The sequence below is a fragment of the Rhipicephalus microplus genome, unplaced genomic scaffold (genome assembly GCF_043290135.1).
Source record: "Rhipicephalus microplus isolate Deutch F79 unplaced genomic scaffold, USDA_Rmic scaffold_59, whole genome shotgun sequence".
Classification (NCBI taxonomy): domain Eukaryota; kingdom Metazoa; phylum Arthropoda; class Arachnida; order Ixodida; family Ixodidae; genus Rhipicephalus; species Rhipicephalus microplus.
In genome coordinates, this window is record NW_027464632.1 from 456,780 (window position 1) to 470,033 (window position 13,254).

At 52.6% G+C, this 13,254-nt stretch overlaps 2 non-coding genes across 2 annotated transcripts; both read right to left on the reverse strand.

The window, feature by feature from the left end:
- Positions 1–7,997: 7,997 nt before the first annotated feature.
- Positions 7,998–8,071, reverse strand: TRNAN-GUU (transfer RNA asparagine (anticodon GUU)). Its single transcript has one exon. It is a non-coding gene; the product is annotated as a tRNA-Asn (tRNA).
- Positions 8,072–12,706: 4,635 nt separating this feature from the next.
- TRNAN-GUU (transfer RNA asparagine (anticodon GUU)) lies at positions 12,707–12,780 on the reverse strand. The gene has a single exon. It is a non-coding gene; the product is annotated as a tRNA-Asn (tRNA).
- Positions 12,781–13,254: the final 474 nt, after the last annotated feature.

Consider the following 13,254-nt stretch of genomic DNA (forward strand, 5'->3'; position numbering starts at 1 on the left):
AGCCACCAACAGAATATATCTTAAAGCTATCAGCCCAAAGAAAAAAAAGCAACACGCCACTCTCGGGAGGGCTCGAACCTCCAACCTTTCGGTTAACAGCCGATTGCGCTAGCCAATTGCGCCACGGAGACAGTCGTGCTCCACTCTCACCCCCATCAGAACATTTCTTGAGAGCTATCAGCCCAAAGGAAAAAAAGCGCCGCACCACCACCGGGTGGGCTCGAACCTCCAACCTTTTCGTTAACAGCCGATCGCGCTAGCCAATTGCGCCAAGGAGAGAGTCGTGCTCCACTCTCACCACCAACAGAACATATATTCAAAGCTATCAGCCCAAAAAAAAAAAGCGCCGCACCACCACCGGGTGGGCTCGAACCTCCAACTTTTCGGTTAACAGCATATAGCGCTAGCCAATTGCGCCACGGAGACAGTCGTGCTCCACTCTCGCCACCATCAGAACATATCTTCAAAGCTATCAGCGCAAAGAAAAAAGAACACACCACTCCCGGGAGGGGTCGAATCTCCAACCTTTTGGTTAACAGCCGATCGCGCTAGCCAATTTCGCCACGGAGACAGTCGTGCTCCACTCTCACCACCATCAGAACATATCTTCAAAGCTATCAGCGCAAAGAAAAAAGCAACACACCAACCCCGGGAGGGCTTGAAGCTCCAATTTTTCGGTTAACAGCCGAACGTGCTAGCCAATTGCGCCACGGAGACAGTCGTGCTACAATCTCACCACCTTCAGAATATTTCTCCAAAGCCATCAGCGCAAAGAAAAAAAGCGCCGCACCACTACCGGGTGGGCTCGAAACTCCAAGCTTTCGGTTAACAGCCGATTGCGCTAGCCAAATGCGCCACGGAGACAGTCCTGCTCCACTCTCACCACCATCAGAAGATATCTTCAAAACTATCAGCCCAAAGAAAAAAAAGCGCCGCACCACCACCGGGTGGGCTCGAAACTCCAACCTTTCGGTTATCAGCCGATCACGCTCGCCAATTGCGCCACGGAGACAGTCCTGCTCCACTCTCACCACCATCAGAACATTTCTTCAAAGCTATCAGCCAAAAGAAAAAAAAAGCGCTGCACCACTACCGGGTGGGCTCGATACTCCAAGCTTTCGGTTAACAGCCGATCGCGCTAGCCAATCGTGCCACGGAGACAGTCCTGCTCCACTCTCACCACCATCAGAACATATCTTCAAAGCTATCATCTCAAAGAAAAAAAAGCGCCGCACCACCACCGGGTGGGCTCGAACCTCCGAACTTTCGGTTAACAGTCGATCGCGCTAGCCAATTGCGCCACGGGGACAGTCCTGCATCACTCTCACCACCATCAGAACATATCTTCAAAGCTATCAGACCATAGAAAAAAAAGCAACACGCCACTCCCAGGAGGGCTCGAACCTCGAACCTTTCGGTTAACAGCCGATTGCGCTAGCCAATTGCGCCACAGAGACAGTCGTGCTCCACTCTCACCCCCGTCAGAACATTTCTTGAGAGCTATCAGCCCAAAGGAAAAAAAGCGCCGCACCACCACCGGGTGGGCTCGAACCTCCAACCTTTTGGTTAACAGCCGATCGCGCTAGCCAATTGCGCCACGGAGAGAGTCGTGCTCCACTCTCACAACCAACAGAACATATCTTCAAAGCTATTAGCCCATAGAAAAAAAGCGCTGCACCACCACCAGGTGGGCTCGAACCTCCAACCTTTCGGTAAACAGCCGATCGCGCTAGCCAATTTGGTCACGGAGACAGTCGTGCTCCACTCTCACCACCATTAGAACATATCTTCAAAGCTGTCAGCGCAAAGAAAAAGCAACACACCACTCCCGGGAGAGCTCAAACCTACAATTTTTCGGTTAACAGCCCAACGTGCTAGCCAATTGCGCCATGGAGACAGTCGTGCTCAGATCTCACCACCGTGAGAACATGTCTCCAAAGTTATCAGCGCAAAGAAAAAAGCAACACACCAATCCCGGGAGGGCTCAAACCTCCAACCTTTCGCTTAACAGCCGATCGCGCTAGCAAATTGCGCCACGGAGACAGTTCTGCTATACTTTCACCACCATCAGAACATATCTTCAAAGCTATCAGCCCAAAAAAAAGTGCCGCACCACCACCGGGTGGGCTCGAACCTCCAACTTTTCAGTTAACTGCAAAACGCGCTAGCCAACTGCGCACGGAGACAGTCGTGCTCCACTCTCACCACCGTCAGAACATTTCTTCAGAGCTATCAGCCCAAAGAAAAAGAAGCGCCACACCACCACCGGGTGGGCTCGAACCTCTAACCTTTCGGTCAACAGCAGATCGCACTAGCCAATTGTGCCATGGAGACAGTCGTGCTCCACTCTCACCAACATCAGAACATATCTTCAAAGCTATCAGCCCAAAGAAAAAAAAGCGCCGCACCACCCCCGGGTGGGCTCGAACCTCGATCCTTTCTGTTAACAGCCGATCGCGCTAGCCAATTGCGCACCGGAGACAGTCGTGCTCCACTCTCACCACCATCAGAACATATCTTCAAAGCTATCAGCCCAAAGAAAAAAAGCGCCGCACCACCACCGGGTGGGCTCGAACCTCCAACCTTTCGGTTAACAGTCGATCGCGCTAGCCAATTGCGCCACGGAGACAGTCCTGCATCACTCTCACCACCATCAGAACATATCTTCAAAGCTATCAGCCCAAAGAAAAAAAGCGCCGCACCACCACCGGGTGGGCTCGAACCTCCAACCTTTCGGTTAACAGTCGATCGCGCTAGCCAATTGCGCCACGGAGACAGTCCTGCATCACTCTCACCACCATCAGAACATATCTTCAAAGCTATCAGACCATAGAAAAAAAGCAACACGCCACTCTCGGGAGGGCTCGAACCTCCAACCTTTCGGTTAACAGCCGATTGCGCTAGCCAATTGCGCCACGGAGACAGTCGTGCTCCACTCTCACCCCCATCAGAACATTTCTTGAGAGCTATCAGCCCAAAGGAAAAAAAGCGCCGCACCACCACCGGGTGGGCTCGAACCTCCAACCTTTTCGTTAACAGCCGATCGCGCTAGCCAATTGCGCCAAGGAGAGAGTCGTGCTCCACTCTCACCACCAACAGAACATATCTTCAAAGCTATCAGCCCAAAAAAAAAGCGCCGCACCACCACCGGGTGGGCACGAACCTCCAACTTTTCGGTTAACAGCATATAGCGCTAGCCAATTGCGCCACGGAGACAGTCGTGCTCCACTCTCGCCACCATCAGAACATATCTTCAAAGCTATCAGCGCAAAGAAAAAAGAACACACCACTCCCGGGAGGGGTCGAATCTCCAACCTTTTGGTTAACAGCCGATCGCGCTAGCCAATTGCGCCACGGAGACAGTCGTGCTCCACTCTCACCACCATCAGAACATATCTTCAAAGCTATCAGCGCAAAGAAAAAAGCAACACACCAATCCCGGGAGGGCTTGAAGCTCCAATTTTTCGGTTAACAGCCGAACGTTCTAGCCAATTGCGCCACGGAGACAGTCGTGCTACAATCTCACCACCTTCAGAATATTTCTCCAAAGCCATCAGCGCAAAGAAAAAAAAAGCGCCGCACCACTACCGGGTGGGCTCGAAACTCCAAGCTTTCGGTTAACAGCCGATTGCGCTAGCCAAATGCGCCACGGAGACAGTCCTGCTCCACTCTCACCACCATCAGAAGATATCTTCAAAACTATCAGCCCAAAGAAAAAAAAGCGCCGCACCACCACCGGGTGGGCTCGAAACTCCAACCTTTCGGTTATCAGCCGATCACGCTCGCCAATTGCGCCACGGAGACAGTCCTGCTCCACTCTCACCACCATCAGAACATTTCTTCAAAGCTATCAGCCAAAAGAAAAAAAAGCGCTGCAACACTACCGGGTGGGCTCGATACTCCAAGCTTTCGGTTAACAGCCGATCGCGCTAGCCAATCGCGCCACGGAGACAGTCCTGCTCCACTCTCACCACCATCAGAACATATCTTCAAAGCTATCAGCCCATATAAAAAAAGCCCGCACCACCACCGGGTGGGCTCGAACCTCCAACTATTCGGTTAACGGCTGAACGCGCTAGCCAATTGCGCCACGGAGACAGTCCTGCTCCAATCTCACCACCATGAGAACACATCTTCAAAGCTATCAGCCCAAAGAAAAAAAAGCAACACACCACTCCCGGGAGGGCTCGAACCTCCAAACTTTCCGTTAACAGCCGATTGCGCTAGCCAATTGCGCCACGGAGACAGTCGTGCTCCACTCTCACCACCATCAGAACATATCTTCAAAGCTATCAGCCCAAAAAAAGTGCCGTACCACCACCGGGTGGGCTCGAACCTCAAACTTTTCAGTTACCTGCAAATCGCGCTAGCAAACTGCGCCACGGAGACAGTCGTGCTCCACTCTCACCACCGTCAGAACATTTCTGCAGAGCTATCAGCCGAAAGAAAAAGAAGCGCCACACCACCACCGGGTGGGCTCGAACCTCCAACCTTTCAATCAACAGCAGATCGCACTAGCCAATTGTGCCATGGAGACAGTCGTGCTCCACTCTCACCAACATCAAAACATATCTTCAAAGCTATCAGCCCAAAGAAAAAAAAGCGCCGCACCACCCCCGGGTGGGCTCGAACCTCGATCTTTCTGTTAACAGCCGATCGCGCTAGCCAATTGCGCACCAGAGAAAGTCGTGCTCCACTCTCACCACCATCAGAACATATCTTCAAAGCAATCAGCGAAAAGAAAAAAAAAGCGACACACCGTCCCCGGGTGGGCTCAAACCTCAAACCTCCCGGTTAACAACCGATCGCGCTAGCCAATTGCGCCACGGAGACAGTCCTGCTCCACTCTCACCACCATCAGAACATATCTTCAAAGCTATCAGCTCAAAGAAAAAAAAGCGCCGCACTACCACACGGTGGGCTCGAACCTCCAACCTTTCGGTTAACAGCCGATCGCACTCGCCAATCGCGCCATGGAGACAGTCGTGCTCCACTCTCAACAACATCAGAACATATCTTCAAAGCTATCAGCCCAAAGAAAAAAAAGCGCCGCACCCCCCCCGGGTGGGCTCGAACCTCCATCCTTTCTGTTAACAGCCGATCGCGCTAGCCGATTGCGCACCGGAGACAGTCGTGCTCCACTCTCACCCCCATAAGAACATATCTTCAAAGCTATCAGCACAAAGAAAAAAAAAGCGACACACCATCCCCGGGTGGGCTCGAAACTCCAACCTTTCGGTTAACAGCCGATCGCGCAAGCCAGTTGCGCCACGGAGACAGTCGTGCTCCACTCTCACCACCATCAGAACATATCTTCAAAGCTATCAGCCCAAAGAAAAAAAGCCCGCACGCCAACCGGGTGGGCTCGAACCTCAATCCTTTCTGTTAACAGCCGATCGCGCTAGCCAATTGCGCCACGGAGACAGTCGTGCTCCACTCTCACCCCCGTCAGAACATTTCTTGAGAGCTATCAGCCCAAAGGAAAAAAAAAGCGCCGCACCACCACCGGGTGGGCTCGAACCTCCAACCTTTCGGTTAACAGCCGATCGCGCTAGCCAATTGCGCCACGGGGACAGTCCTGCTCCACTCTCACCACCATCAGAACATATCTTCAAAGCTATCAGCCCAAAGAAAAAAAGCGCCGCACCACCACCGGGTGGGCTCGAACCTCCAAACTTTCGGTTAACAGTCGATCGCGCTATCCAATTGCGCCACGGGGACAGTCCTGCATCACTCTCACCACCATCAGAACATATCTTCAAAGCTATCAGACCATAGAAAAAAAAGCAACACGCCACTCCCGGGAGGGCTCGAACCTCCAACCTTTCGGTTAACAGCCGATTGCGCTAGCCAATTGCGCCACGGAGACAGTCGTGCTCCACTCTCACCCCCGTCAGAACATTTCTTGAGAGCTATCAGCCCAAAGGAAAAAAAGCGCCGCACCACCACCGGGTGGGCTCGAACCTCCAACCTTTTGATTAACAGCCGATCGCGCTAGCCAATTGCGCCACGGAGAGAGTCGTGCTCCACTCTCACCACCAACAGAACATATCTTCAAAGCTATTAGCCCATAGAAAAAAAGCGCTGCACCACCACCAGGTGGGCTCGAACCTCCAACCTTTCGGTAAACAGCCGATCGCGCTAGCCAATTTGGTCACGGAGACAGTCGTGCTCCACTCTCACCACCATTAGAACATATCTTCAAAGCTGTCAGTGCAAAGAAAAAAGCAACACACCACTCCCGGGAGAGCTCAAACCTACAATTTTTCGGTTAACAGCCCAACGTGCTAGCCAATTGCGCCATGGAGACAGTCGTGCTCAGATCTCACCACCGTGAGAACATGTCTCCAAAGTTATCAGCGCAAAGAAAAAAGCAACACACCACTCCCGGGAGGGCTCAAACCTCCAACCTTTCGCTTAACAGCCGATCGCGCTAGCAAACTGCGCCACGGAGACAGTTCTGCTATACTCTCACCACCATCAGAACATATCTTCAAAGCTATCAGCCCAAAAAAAAGTGCCGCACCACCACCGGGTGGGCTCGAACCTCCAACTTTTCAGTTAACTGCAAAACGCGCTAGCCAACTGCGCACGGAGACAGTCGTGCTCCACTCTCACCACCGTCAGAACATTTCTTCAGAGCTATCAGCCCAAAGAAAAAGAAGCGCCACACCACCACCGGGTGGGCTCGAACCTCTAACCTTTCGGTCAACAGCAGATCGCACTAGCCAATTGTGCCATGGAGACAGTCGTGCTCCACTCTCACCAACATCAGAACATATCTTCAAAGCTATCAGCCCAAAGAAAAAAAAGCGCCGCACCACCCCCGGGTGGGCTCGAACCTCGATCCTTTCTGTTAACAGCCGATCGCGCTAGCCAATTGCGCACCGGAGACAGTCGTGCTCCACTCTCACCACCATCAGAACATATCTTCAAAGCTATCAGCCCAAAGAAAAAAAGCGCCGCACCACCACCGGGTGGGCTCGAACCTCCAACCTTTCGGTTAACAGTCGATCGCGCTAGCCAATTGCGCCACGGAGACAGTCCTGCATCACTCTCACCACCATCAGAACATATCTTCAAAGCTATCAGACCATAGAAAAAAAGCCCGCACCACCACCGGGTGGGCTCGAAACTCAACCGTTTCGGTTAACGCCCGAACGCGCTAGCCAATTGCGCCACGGAGACAGTCCTGCACAACTCTAGCCACCAACAGAACATATCTTAAAGCTATCAGCCCAAAGAAAAAAAAGCAACACGCCACTCTCGGGAGGGCTCGAACCTCCAACCTTTCAGTTAACAGCCGATTGCGCTAGCCAATTGCGCCACGGAGACAGTCGTGCTCCACTCTCACCCCCATCAGAACATTTCTTGAGAGCTATCAGCCCAAAGGAAAAAAAGCGCCGCACCACCACCGGGTGGGCTCGAACCTCCAACCTTTTGGTTAACAGCCGATCGCGCTAGCCAATTGCGCCACGGAGAGAGCCGTGCTCCACTCTCACCACCAAGAGAACATATCTTCAAAGCTATCAGCCCAAAGAAAAAAAAAGCACCGCACCACCACCGGGTGGGCTCGAACCTCCAACTTTTCGGTTAACAGCATATAGCGCTAGACAATTGCGCCACGGAGACAGTCGTGCTCCACTCTCGCCACCATCAGAACATATCTTCAAAGCTATGAGCGCAAAAAAAAGAACACACCACTCCCGGGAGGGGTCGAATCTCCAACCTTTCGGTTAACAGCCGATCGCACTAGCCAATTGTGCCATGGAGACAGTCGTGCTCCACTCTCACCAACATCAGAACATATCTTCAAAGCTATCAGCCCAAAGAAAAAAAAGCGCCGCACCACCCCCGGGTGGGCTCGAACCTCCATTCTTTCTGTTAACAGCCGATCGCGCTAGCCAATTGCGCACCGGAGAAAGTCGTGCTCCACTCTCACCACCATCAGAACATATCTTCAAAGCAATCAGCGAAAAGAAAAAAAAGCGACACACCGTCCCCGGGTGGGCTCAAACCTCCAACCTCTCGGTTAACAACCGATCGCGCTAGCCAATTGCGCCACGGAGACAGTCCTGCTCCACTCTCACCACCATCAGAACATCTTCAAAGCTATCAGCTCAAAGAAAAAAAAGCGCCGCACTACCACACGGTGGGCTCGAACCTCCAACCTTTCGGTTAACAGCCGATCGCACTCGCCAATCGCGCCATGGAGACAGTCGTGCTCCACTCTCACCAACATAAAAACATATCTTCAAAGCTATCAGCCCAAAGAAAAAAAAGCGCCGCACCCCCCCGAATGGGCTCGAACCTCCATCCTTTCTGTTAACAGCCGATCGCGCTAGCCAATTGCGCACCGGAGACAGTCGTGCTCCACTCTCACCCCCATAAGAACATATCTTCAAAGCTATCAGCGCAAAGAAAAAAAAGCGACACACCGTCCCCGGGTGGGCTCGAAACTCCAACCTTTCGGTTATCAGCCGATCACGCTCGCCAATTGCGCCACGGAGACAGTCCTGCTCCACTCTCACCACCATCAGAACATTTCTTCAAAGCTATCAGCCAAAAGAAAAAAAAGCGCTGCACCACTACCGGGTGGGCTCGATACTCCAAGCTTTCGGTTAACAGCCGATCGCGCTAGCCAATCGCGCCACGGAGACAGTCCTGCTCCACTCTCACCACCATCAGAACATATCTTCAAAGCTATCAGCCCATATAAAAAAAGCCCGCACCACCACCGGGTGGGCTCGAACCTCCAACTATTCGGTTAACGGCTGAACGCGCTAGCCAATTGCGCCACGGAGACAGTCCTGCTCCAATCTCACCACCATGAGAACACATCTTCAAAGCTATCAGCCCAAAGAAAAAAAAGCAACACACCACTCCCGGGAGGGCTCGAACCTCCAAACTTTCCGTTAACAGCCGATTGCGCTAGCCAATTGCGCCACGGAGACAGTCGTGCTCCACTCTCACCACCATCAGAACATATCTTCAAAGCTATCAGCCCAAAAAAAGTGCCGTACCACCACCGGGTGGGCTCGAACCTCAAACTTTTCAGTTACCTGCAAATCGCGCTAGCCAACTGCGCCACGGAGACAGTCGTGCTCCACTCTCACCACCGTCAGAACATTTCTGCAGAGCTATCAGCCGAAAGAAAAAGAAGCGCCACACCACCACCGGGTGGGCTCGAACCTCCAACCTTTCAATCAACAGCAGATCGCACTAGCCAATTGTGCCATGGAGACAGTCGTGCTCCACTCTCACCAACATCAAAACATATCTTCAAAGCTATCAGCCCAAAGAAAAAAAAGCGCCGCACCACCCCCGGGTGGGCTCGAACCTCGATCCTTTCTGTTAACAGCCGATCGCGCTAGCCAATTGCGCACCAGAGAAAGTCGTGCTCCACTCTCACCACCATAGAACATATCTTCAAAGCAATCAGCGAAAAGAAAAAAAAAGCGACACACCGTCCCCGGGTGGGCTCAAACCTCAAACCTCCCGGTTAACAACCGATCGCGCTAGCCAATTGCGCCACGGAGACAGTCCTGCTCCACTCTCACCACCATCAGAACATATCTTCAAAGCTATCAGCTCAAAGAAAAAAAAGCGCCGCACTACCACACGGTGGGCTCGAACCTCCAACCTTTCGGTTAACAGCCGATCGCACTCGCCAATCGCGCCATGGAGACAGTCGTGCTGCACTCTCAACAACATCAGAACATATCTTCAAAGCTATCAGCCCAAAGAAAAAAAAGCTTCGCACCCCCCCCGGGTGGGCTCGAACCTCCATCCTTTCTGTTAACAGCCGATCGCGCTAGCCGATTGCGCACCGGAGACAGTCGTGCTCCACTCTCACCCCCATAAGAACATATCTTCAAAGCTATCAGCACAAAGAAAAAAAAAGCGACACACCATCCCCGGGTGGGCTCGAAACTCCAACCTTTCGGTTAACAGCCCATCGCGCAAGCCAATTGCGCCACGGAGACAGTCGTGCTCCACTCTCACCACCATCAGAACATATCTTCAAAGCTATCAGCCCAAAGAAAAAAAGCCCGCACGCCAACCGGGTGGGCTCGAACCTCAATCCTTTCTGTTAACAGCCGATCGCGCTAGCCAATTGCGCCACGGAGACAGTCGTGCTCCACTCTCACCCCCGTCAGAACATTTCTTGAGAGCTATCAGCCCAAAGGAAAAAAAAGCGCCGCACCACCACCGGGTGGGCTCGAACCTCCAACCTTTCGGTTAACAGCCGATCGCGCTAGCCAATTGCGCCACGGGGACAGTCCTGCTCCACTCTCACCACCATCAGAACATATCTTCAAAGCTATCAGCCCAAAGAAAAAAAGCGCCGCACCACCACCGGGTGGGCTCGAACCTCCAAACTTTCGGTTAACAGTCGATCGCGCTAGCCAATTGCGCCACGGGGACAGTCCTGCATCACTCTCACCACCATCAGAACATATCTTCAAAGCTATCAGACCATAGAAAAAAAAAGCAACACGCCACTCCCGGGAGGGCTCGAACCTCCAACCTTTCGGTTAACAGCCGATTGCGCTAGCCAATTGCGCCACGGAGACAGTCGTGCTCCACTCTCACCCCCGTCAGAACATTTCTTGAGAGCTATCAGCCCAAAGGAAAAAAAGCGCCGCACCACCACCGGGTGGGCTCGAACCTCCAACCTTTTGATTAACAGCCGATCGCGCTAGCCAATTGCGCCACGGAGAGAGTCGTGCTCCACTCTCACCACCAACAGAACATATCTTCAAAGCTATTAGCCCATAGAAAAAAAGCGCTGCACCACCACCAGGTGGGCTCGAACCTCCAACCTTTCGGTAAACAGCCGATCGCGCTAGCCAATTTGGTCACGGAGACAGTCGTGCTCCACTCTCACCACCATTAGAACATATCTTCAAAGCTGTCAGTGCAAAGAAAAAAGCAACACACCACTCCCGGGAGAGCTCAAACCTACAATTTTTCGGTTAACAGCCCAACGTGCTAGCCAATTGCGCCATGGAGACAGTCGTGCTCAGATCTCACCACCGTGAGAACATGTCTCCAAAGTTATCAGCGCAAAGAAAAAAGCAACACACCACTCCCGGGAGGGCTCAAACCTCCAACCTTTCGCTTAACAGCCGATCGCGCTAGCAAACTGCGCCACGGAGACAGTTCTGCTATACTCTCACCACCATCAGAACATATCTTCAAAGCTATCAGCCCAAAAAAAAGTGCCGCACCACCACCGGGTGGGCTCGAACCTCCAACTTTTCAGTTAACTGCAAAACGCGCTAGCCAACTGCGCACGGAGACAGTCGTGCTCCACTCTCACCACCGTCAGAACATTTCTTCAGAGCTATCAGTCCAAAGAAAAAGAAGCGCCACACCACCACCGGGTGGGCTCGAACCTCTAACCTTTCGGTCAACAGCAGATCGCACTAGCCAATTGTGCCATGGAGACAGTCGTGCTCCACTCTCACCAACATCAGAACATATCTTCAAAGCTATCAGCCCAAAGAAAAAAAAGCGCCGCACCACCCCCGGGTGGGCTCGAACCTCGATCCTTTCTGTTAACAGCCGATCGCGCTAGCCAATTGCGCACCGGAGACAGTCGTGCCCCACTCTCACCACCATCAGAACATATCTTCAAAGCTATCAGCCCAAAGAAAAAAAGCGCCGCACCACCACCGGGTGGGCTCGAACCTCCAACCTTTCGGTTAACAGTCGATCGCGCTAGCCAATTGCGCCACGGAGACAGTCCTGCATCACTCTCACCACCATCAGAACATATCTTCAAAGCTATCAGACCATAGAAAAAAAGCCCGCACCACCACCGGGTGGGCTCGAAACTCAACCTTTTCGGTTAACGCCCGAACGCGCTAGCCAATTGCGCCACGGAGACAGTCCTGCACAACTCTAGCCACCAACAGAACATATCCTAAAGCTATCAGCCCAAAGAAAAAAAAGCAACACGCCACTCTCGGGAGGGCTCGAACCTCCAACCTTTCGGTTAACAGCCGATTGCGCTAGCCAATTGCGCCACGGAGACAGTCGTGCTCCACTCTCACCCCCATCAGAACATTTCTTGAGAGCTATCAGCCCAAAGGAAAAAAAGCGCCGCACCACCACCGGGTGGGCTCGAACCTCCAACCTTTTGGTTAACAGCCGATCGCGCTAGCCAATTGCGCCACGGAGAGAGCCGTGCTCCACTCTCACCACCAAGAGAACATATCTTCAAAGCTATCAGCCCAAAGAAAAAAAAAGCACCGCACCACCACCGGGTGGGCTCGAACCTCCAACTTTTCGGTTAACAGCATATAGCGCTAGACAATTGCGCCACGGAGACAGTCGTGCTCCACTCTCGCCACCATCAGAACATATCTTCAAAGCTATGAGCGCAAAAAAAAAGAACACACCACTCCCGGGAGGGGTCGAATCTCCAACCTTTCGGTTAACAGCCGATCGCACTAGCCAATTGTGCCATGGAGACAGTCGTGCTCCACTCTCACCAACATCAGAACATATCTTCAAAGCTATCAGCCCAAAGAAAAAAAAGCGCCGCACCACCCCCGGGTGGGCTCGAACCTCCATTCTTTCTGTTAACAGCCGATCGCGCTAGCCAATTGCGCACCGGAGAAAGTCGTGCTCCACTCTCACCACCATCAGAACATATCTTCAAAGCAATCAGCGAAAAGAAAAAAAAGCGACACACCGTCCCCGGGTGGGCTCAAACCTCCAACCTCTCGGTTAACAACCGATCGCGCTAGCCAATTGCGCCACGGAGACAGTCCTGCTCCACTCTCACCACCATCAGAACATCTTCAAAGCTATCAGCTCAAAGAAAAAAAAGCGCCGCACTACCACACGGTGGGCTCGAACCTCCAACCTTTCGGTTAACAGCCGATCGCACTCGCCAATCGCGCCATGGAGACAGTCGTGCTCCACTCTCACCAACATAAAAACATATCTTCAAAGCTATCAGCCCAAAGAAAAAAAAGCGCCGCACCCCCCCGAATGGGCTCGAACCTCCATCCTTTCTGTTAACAGCCGATCGCGCTAGCCAATTGCGCACCGGAGACAGTCGTGCTCCACTCTCACCCCCATAAGAACATATCTTCAAAGCTATCAGCGCAAAGAAAAAAAAGCGACACACCGTCCCCGGGTGGGCTCGAAACTCCAACCTTTCGGTTAACAGCCGATCGCGCAAGCCAATTGCGCCACGGAGACAGTCGTGCTTCACTCTCACCACCATCAGAACAT